This window comes from Syzygium oleosum, unplaced genomic scaffold, assembly GCF_021117445.2.
Source record: "Syzygium oleosum isolate NSW1041296 unplaced genomic scaffold, Sole_v2.1 Sole_v2.03, whole genome shotgun sequence".
Lineage (NCBI taxonomy): Eukaryota > Viridiplantae > Streptophyta > Magnoliopsida > Myrtales > Myrtaceae > Syzygium > Syzygium oleosum.
The window spans coordinates 11,416,321-11,425,657 of NW_026607487.1; the positions used below are offsets into that span (position 1 = coordinate 11,416,321).

Here is a 9,337-nt window from a genome sequence, read left to right on the forward strand (position 1 = left end):
GACCTCACACAAGGCACCATGATTAATAGTCGAAAAGAGCCGTATGCACATATTATCGAATAACAAGGCAAAAGATCGTCGGCCGATTCGTTTCGGCTGTACAGCGGTGGTGCGGGAACCATTCAATTTAGGGCACAGTCGATGAGTCCTGTTCAGGAATGCCATTATAATGGTCCTTGTAAAGGTTCTTGATCGTACTGCCCATCAATCATAGCCAGACAATGCTTGCATGGGGACCATTATTTCCATTAACTAGTAAGTGTCTAGGCAACGGGACAATCTTCGCATAGATTTTTAGTACGGTGGATTATGTCAGCCGTATACTCAAATAATGTGAAATACACGCAACATCCCACAAAAAAAGCATTATTTTTTTCTTAATTATCCAGGGACACGAGTGTAGAAATTTAGTTATCTGAAGACTCATAATATACTGTACAAGCCCTATAAACTGGTCAAGTTCAGGTTTCAGATACGTGCCTGATTTAAAACGGTTTGCATTTGGTTAATGGGATTTGAATAAATACCCTTCGATCCCCCAACTGGAAACCCCTCGTGTCCCAACTAGCCGCCCGAGGAGTTAAAAGCACAAATTTTCATATGGCTTTTGCATCATGATTTACTCTATATATCCACTGAATCGTCTACATAGAACGAGTCCATTTCATATTCTTTCGCAGCTTCCAAAAGAGAAATCGGTGACTAAAATAAGGGTATTTCGTTTCCTTTTCTACGGGGACTGGGAATCCATCTGAAAAGCATCAAAGGGAATATACACAGTAAATCTAACCTCGAAAGAACTGTGACAGATAATCCTTCAAGGAAAATCGGAGAAGACATTTTCATGGGGCTCTAGATTAGTGATGGTTAAATTGATTCACAACATTAAACCTCGCATGAACGCATGAAACTTGGAATCGGACCGTGGTAATTTCATGTTTTCCTCGGAAACAAACCCAAAGAGAACAACAATCAGAGAACTCCCAGAAAAGGAAAGATTATAAAACATAGGATTACTGCAGCTAGAGGTCATGAAAGAGTCATATAAAGAATTTTCATTTCATGTAGGGATTACATTTATACATGGACATCCGACTATGTTTCACAAAGTCACAACCTGTCTTATGGACATCTCTTCTAGCTGAGCTCTTCAGACAAGTAATAAGTTTTCTGTCTGCTGCAAAAGCTGTCTAACGCACAGATGATGAGTATAATCGGATCCTATACGCGTGGATCACGCATAGCGAAAAAAAAGAAGGGTAACAGAAGAATATTGGACTAGAGATCCCATATGAATTTTGCACCAGTTGAAAAGAAGTTCATCTTCGAAGTCTAATAGGACAAGCATCCAAAGCAATGGCCATGAAGTCGGATACACTGGGAACAGAAAATCTTGCAAATCTTGCAGAAGATTACCGTCAATGGAGGTTAAAAGAGAAGCATAAACACTTTACGTTTAGTAACACACGGAAAACGGGTGAGTATGAAGGGGAAAACAATTAAAGGATTGTGACTCTTCAACTCAATCTTGGCAAATCCCACCCGGCTTATCTTTGAAAGGGCGGATCACACACAGAGACTAATATATCTTACACTGCCCTAGGAATGTCATAAAATTATGCTTGATTATATTGAAGAAGAACGTCGGGAGAGATAATCTTTAGCTGGTTTGTGCAAAAGTATTGACAACCATTCTTGAGATGTATATCCAACCTACAAAGATTGGCAGTATTCACACAATGTTCCATTTTAATCAACATTTCATGGCACTTACAGGGTGTACCCATGGACATTCAGGTAGTTGGTCCTTTGGGCTCGTACCCATGGTTAAAAAGAAAAAAAGGTTCGACCTGATGATGACTTACATTGAATGCTATAAGGCTCACCTGAAGGAGAACATATATGAGAGTTTGAAAACTTTACGAAGTTGCAAAAGGAATAGAATCAAAATGTCTTCGTTACGCAATGCATTCTGACACTCGCGAATGCCACGTCCCTTGATCCTCTTGTTTCTTGATTAGGTAAAGCCATACCTGACCAATATATCTTTGCTTACGCTGGATCCATCCCTTCTCCATAGCTCCTGAAAAATCACACGTCATAAAGTAAATTCCCTTTGCACCATATATAGCATCTCTTGACTTTAGGATAAAATTTGACAATGTATGAGCTGTCCTTAGGCTTGTACATCTAGTCAACGAAGGTAATTATCTAAAAGAAGTTTCTTTATCAGGAAACATAAACCTAACTTATTATAGGACTGGTCACAATGTGTTCCCAGATTGGTAAGGCGATTCAGGCACACGGATTTCCATAAATTCAATTGAGTTGTCTGGTTTTGTCGCTGTCATGATGGATGAACCAGAAAATGGGAGATATTTTGAAATACTTTCTAGTACCATTTCAATTGCAGAGGTGAAAAGAAGTTTTTGTGAACTGTTTCGATTGGGCCCACACCAATGAGATTGATAGGTCGATTTTTGTGCAGATATTAGCAAAAGCAAAATGTGGCAGTGACAAATTTTGGACATCCTCCCACCTTGAATGGCACATCATAGGTCAGAAGAAAAAACCAGTTCCTGATTTCAAAGATGCACTAATTTCTGAGCCACAAAAACATTTGCGGAGTTCTCACTGGCATTTTAGTTGGCCATTTTTTGCTGAGAAGATATAGTTTGACAAATAATCAGGAAAAGATCATACAGTTTGATTCATATCTAAGTCAAGACAGAAGTGGTAGGAAAGTTAGAGCACTTTCAGTGATGAGCTTATGTATATTTTCTCGGACATGGTCAACTGGTTAGATTTAAGGAAATGTGGTTCCATCAAATTCGACAGGAAACTCGATGAAATTCTATGACAAGCAATATGATCTTTTGTAACTTATGTATGAACATGCTAACACATTTGATCCTAATTAGATGTTCCATCGTTGTTTCATGAAATTTGAACCACCCATTGATGTTTCATACAAGATAAAACTTTCTAAAATCTATTGATGAAGATCGCAAAAGACCCAAATGAACATTTTTATGTTGGCCTCCGTACTCAAACAAACAAATTGTACTCATCTTAAGCTGCTAATGAACCAAACAAACTGAGGAGAAACAAAATACCCCAGCGTATGTCTGACCAACAGACAAATAACCAAAAGAAGCAAAGAATCAATCTTATATACTGGCCAAACATGCCAGAGAAAAAATTAGAATCAAAAGTAGAAATCTACGAGATTGAAGGGAATTTACACTTTCCTGAGCATGGTGAACATATTTCATGCGGCAAATCTCATCAGTTCCCAGCTTCTGTTACTCCTCTCTCTCTCTCTCTCTCTCTCTCTCTCTCTCTCTCTCTCTCTCTCTCTCTCTCTCTCTTGCTTTACTTCACTCTCTGCAACATCCCAACTTTATGCCTTCATGCAACTTGTGATACATAAGCCTTTTTTTTTCACATATAGTAGGTTTCACATATTTCTTTGGAGGAAACTCAACTGTAGATCTGCGCAGTCAAAAAAACCACAAAGCTTTGAAGGCAGTTAGTATTCTCAGTATCTTTAAGCAGCTCCGATCTGAATCTCATACTCCTTTTGCAAAGTGCAAATAGAATCTATAGGCATCTTTTAATAAATAAATATCAGGGAAAACAAATTTAATCTTAACCCACCTTAAGGCAACAGAATAACAAAGAAAAGGGACATCGAGATTGTCGCGTAGAGTCGTTTATTGCTGATGCAGCATCATCAAGATTCTCAATTTCAGATGGACTTTCGGCAAAGGGCAATCCAATCACCGCCGTCCATTTTCGCCTGTGAATCTTGATGATGCTACACCTGCAACCGACGACTATAAAGGCGTACTAATCCATATATCAACCCACGCTTGCAGTAATATCTGGATTTCTAAGGAACATAAGAGAAATGCTGAAGAAGCATTCGATATGTCTATATATGCTGGAAAATCTTCAAAACACAAAGGGGCCAAAGAAAACGAAGGAACACGCGTTAGCCTGTTGGCTTTGACCAACACTGAAGAAACAATGGAAAAGGGTCTTACGTAAAGAGCACCCCAGAGAGACTCTGCCATGTTGAACTCTATATCGCATATATTTAAAACAGTAAATCCTCGTACTATATATTTAATAAATCACATAAAATTAATAAACAGCACCCAGGAGTAAGAACTACCCCGGATTGACCCAAAAGAAAAGATATAAAATTAACGGGAAGAAAGGGACTCTGTTGGAACTTTTCTTGGCTCATCTTCTGGCCAAACCTCGCAAATTCCCAAAGCAAAAATCAGGGAAAAGAAATCGAAAACTCAAAATTTTCAGGAGAAGAATCACATCTCCTTTTAGATCTAAATCGGCCCGAACCCTGACAAAAACATAGCTCCCGGAAATTAGAGAAATGAGAAGCAAAAGCATCTGACTAAGTGAAAGCCATCAGAAACAAGAACACACAGAAAGAAATACAGTCACAGAGAGAAAGAGAGCGAGAGCGAGAGAGAGAGAGCTGATCTCATGCCAAAACCAGAGAGAGATCTTGAGGGAGAGAGAGAGAGAGAGAGAGAGATTTAGGGAAGTCATACAAGGCAACAGTGTGTGAGAGAGATTTTATAAGTGATCGAGGAGGGCATGGGCATCTTTTTTCCTTTTTTTGTCTTTCTTTTTCTTCATTGGGCCACAAATGAAAACCTAACAGAGACCCCCTGGTCTTTTTTTTATTTTTTATGGTGGCTCTTTTTTATGGCTTCTTGATTGGTAGATGCTTCGTATGAAATGGAGGACATGCATACATACACCCACGACACCATGCTATCTTTCCAGGAAACCCTAGTTAAATACTCTCTCTCTCTCTCTCTCTCTTATTGTCTGTTACTTAGTGTAATCATTCCAATTCAAATATCTGATCGGCGCATCACCGGCGAATAAAAGTTATTATTCTTTAAGAATCTAAGAATAGTAACATGTTCTGTTCCCTAAGTTTCCCAACAGCTTTAATCATATAATCAAAACAATTTAATTTATTAAAGTTGGATAAATCAAACAGGGGCTTATCTTGATGACTTAAAGCCCCCCAAACTGGTCCTGAACAAAGAACATATTCAGCTAGGAAAGCAAACCATTATACTGCCTTTCAAGGATTTTACATTCCCAAAAATAACACTCTCCCATATAATACTTTGTAAATATAATTTCAAATATCTTTCTTAATTTTCTTTTGTAATTCATATTATTTCGATGGATTTCAAAATAAACAAAGAAATTGTCGATTCTAGTTTGTAACAAGCTGCCTTTCAAGGATTTTACTTATCATCAAATACCATGGCACCTTCAACTTGCTATCTGCACAAACAAACAGTAGAAGACGGTTCACTTTATCTAAAATTGAATTTCCTGAAAGCATTTTCTAGCAACAAGAAGTTTTTGGGGAAACAAACAGACCCTTTATGGAAAATAAAATTTCGAAGAGTTCAATGCATTGACAGTAGGGGTGAGCTATTCTAGGGTTGATCCAGGTTTCACTTAGAACCTACCCGTGGGAAACAATTTCTAAATTTTTGGAACTTTGAACCTACCTTATCATAGGTTTCTGGGTCAGTTCCAGGTTCTATCCACATTTCACCTATATTCTTAATTGAACGATTGTAGTGAACCCTCACCTTTAATGACCACTATTTGCTGATACAATCCGCTGTCACAACTCATATTTAGACATACAAATAATATGAAATATTAACAAAGTAATAGTCTTAATCATGGATATCGCTGGAAATGGAAGCTCATACTAGAGGTTCAAGATTACAAACTCATCATCGGACGCAATGGAATACTGCAAGATTGCACGAAGAGATAGAACAAGAAAAACACAAAGACTTGTTCTAGATTCCAGGTGAAAACTTGGAACCCAAAGCCTATTTGTCAGAACCGATTCCCAAATTTTTGGAACCGGAAACTTACTTTGAGCTGGTTCTCCAGTTCCTAGTTTTACCTTGAACCATGCTTACCCTTAATTGATAGTGCAATGTAATTAACTTGCTACGAGTACACGAAAGATCTTTCCTTTTCAAAAGCTCCTCTGAGAGTTACATACTCTAAATCCAATGGGTTGGTATATTCCCCATCATCGATCAGCCTGTAATTCGATTGTTGATTGAGCAATAAACAATAACTTTCCTCCTTGGATTCGAGCCCTAGTGGACCCAGAAAGAGGGAGGTTTAGAAAAATGGTATGTGCTTTCATTGAATAAAGAACTGTTCGGCTTCTTCTGTGGTTGGCTAGGTTTGACCTACCGGCCACATGATCTCATATGACAGTTTGGCCATCTCACTAAATAATGTTTAGGTTAAGCCAACAAATTTTAATTTACAAGGCGTCATAATTGAGCTCTAAATTATGGTTTTTTCACAAAGGGTCTTATTCAATGTACAGTAAAAGCGATTTATATGGAACTTCGATATGTTCCGCACTGATGTTTCGTCCCACGAAACTTATCCCATCCTCCTGTGAAGAGTCAATACTGTAAATCAGTCTTCATTTCACTGCCTCTCTCACGTTATTCTTCTTCAATGAAGCCACCATGTCAAAGTCGCCTCTGCATCGGTTTTGTTGAAGTTTAGCAGGATCAAACACATAAATATAACTCAAGGAAATAACGTGGTTCAGCAATATGCCTACATCCACGGACAAAAAACTCTCCCTCTCTTCCTTTTTTTCATAGAGTAGATTGTCATTATTCATCATATATACAGCATACGGTTGCTCACAACAAGATTACAGGCAACCATTTTACATAAAGAAGGAAACACCAGAAATAGGAAACAAGAATAATATAATAGCAAAAATATCTCCATTCCAAGAATAGGAGACAAAAATCTTGCCAACGGGTTTGATGTTCCTGTCGGGAATTATATAACCTTCGATTCAATGAATCTTTATATGAACAAGTTCGGATGCATTACGAACGACCGGTGTGAAGCAGACTATATTCTGTTTTTAGTAAGAAATACATTTTTCTTTTGGCGTCCAATCAAAATAGTTGTTCCGTCTAGAAACCTGGAATGATGCCAAAGATATGGAAGAGTTAGAAAATGCAGAACACGGTATTGTTAATTTAATTGCATATGTTCTTGATGATGCTATATTTTTTCAGATACATTTGTACCACATTAAAAATGCATTGTTCACATGGCACAAGGACAAGTCAGCATGGATTCTTATTTCTAAAACTATACAACTATTGGGTTTTTTTTTTTCCGAAATCTATCATGCCGAGATGATCCAAATGCAGCATAATCAATAATGCAGGAAAATTACCAAAAAAGTTCTAAACCTTTTGCAATTATGCTAATTTAGTTTTAAATCATTTTTTTTTGTCAATTGAGTTCTAAACCTTTTGCATTTGTGCCAATTCAGTCCATCTATCCAATTTTGGACAGAAATCGCTGATATGGACGCCGGCGTCCTACGTGGCATGGCTGACGCTGACATCGGCGCCAATTGTGCCACGTAAGACGACCTACATCTATGTCAGCGATTTTCAATCAAAATTGATTATATGGACTAAGTTGGCACCAATGCAAAATGTTTAGAACTCAATTGGCAAAAAAGGGTTTAGGATTGAATTGGTATAGTTGTAATAAGTTTAAGACTTTTCTGGTAATTTTTCCTCCATAATGCACGTATTGATTCTCATCGCTTCAAAATGATACATTATCATTATGTTGCATGAAATTTCAGATAACCGAATCTTCATGTCCGTATTTTACGATTATAAAAAGAAAAATGTAGCATGGCTCTTACGAAAATTGACAAGATCATCCTTAGGGTAAATCACGAACTCTTCGATTCTTCAGTCGCTTTTCTTTATTTTATTTTTGTTTTATGCTTCGTGCCTGCTCATGTTTGGAGACCCCATGGCAATGATCGAAGCTAAGCCCTCCGACACGACATGAAAATGGGTGAATAAAAAATATGTGAGGTGGTTGTGGATTCTCTCAATCAACCGACCCCAACTTCGTACAAATCTGACGTGGTTGTTTGCACGCTTTGCAGTGCCTCCCCTCTTTGTCGCCCTTTTCTATGTCGTCGTGTTTGTAAAATCCTTTTCAGCACTCCAAGAAATAACCTATGAAATGTCGCTCCCCCAACTTTGATTGATCGAGTCACTAAGTGTTTTTGATTTGAGATGCAATGGATTTGCTTTTCAGATTGTAAAGTCTTTCGCTCAGATTAACATCAGGGCAATGCCCGTCTTTCTTGATTTACGTGCAACCATGGGAAATGCTCTCTTGCCGGCACATTTAGATATCCAATGCTACGTGAAAATAATGAGTTAGAACTGAGGTCAACAGATTATCATAATACATGTATGACAAGTAATTAGGAATGTTTGGAATGACACTAATCGGGTTCGCATATGAACACTATAAACAGGGGTTTGTACACATAATGATAAGCATATTGTGTACGCATTGATCCTTTTGACCCGTTTATGACATCATTTGACACATTTAATAAAACAGGTTAACACACGTCACTCGTGTTGATACAACAAGTTTACTTGTGTTAATCACATTTAGTTACTCTTTAGTTGTAAAAAACTGTAGGAAGCATCCTCAGAACAATTCGAATATTATCTCCACTCTATCTTGACATGCTACTTTCTTTCATAGATGAACATGTCATGTTTTCAGATGAGGATCTATTATCCCTGACTCGGTTCATGTCCGTTGTCTTGATCATCGTATCACGACACTTAGGTGATTTACTTTGTGTTGTGAACACAAGATAATACTCCAATCCCTTGATCCGAAATTACGGATGTTACAAATGATTAATTGATCTCTTTTTCTACAATAATAGGGTAAACCAGAAAAGTTTTTGGGTGCTTGTAGCGGAGGAAGCTTGCGCAGACCTTGAGGCTCATCACCGTTGATGGAGCCTGAGGCCACAGGCGAGCTCTGCTTTATCGTCTTGGATAAGACTCGTCAAGGAGACTAGCTCTAGAGGAGGCACCTTCTCAATGTTCATTGATCACTATTGAGATCTTAGCTATATCATAGCAAGACTGCTGAGACCTCATCGAGATATAGTCGGCAAAGAGAGAGGGAAGCCACGAGAGAGCTTTCGAAGATAGGTGAGGATTGAAGAGACATGTGTCGCGATCTGGTGGAGCGAGACACGCCGAATGATTAGAGCGGAGTCGGGAAAACAAATATCGCCCATGTCCTTATTAGACCCAAACTCGACACGAAAATACGGCACGGAATGATAAAACTAAGTATGATCTAATCATGCATTGAAGAACATAAATTCATGCATAAAAGAATCAAATGCGGA

General features: G+C 38.1%; 1 long non-coding RNA gene across 1 annotated transcript; it reads right to left on the minus strand.

Annotated features, from left to right (window-relative positions):
* Positions 1 to 1,029: 1,029 nt before the first annotated feature.
* On the minus strand, positions 1,030 to 4,561 carry LOC130137840 (uncharacterized). The gene is made up of 2 exons (XR_008816296.1): positions 3,380 to 4,561; positions 1,030 to 3,343 (listed from the first exon to the last, which is right to left on the minus strand). It is a non-coding gene; the product is annotated as an uncharacterized LOC130137840 (long non-coding RNA).
* Positions 4,562 to 9,337: the final 4,776 nt, after the last annotated feature.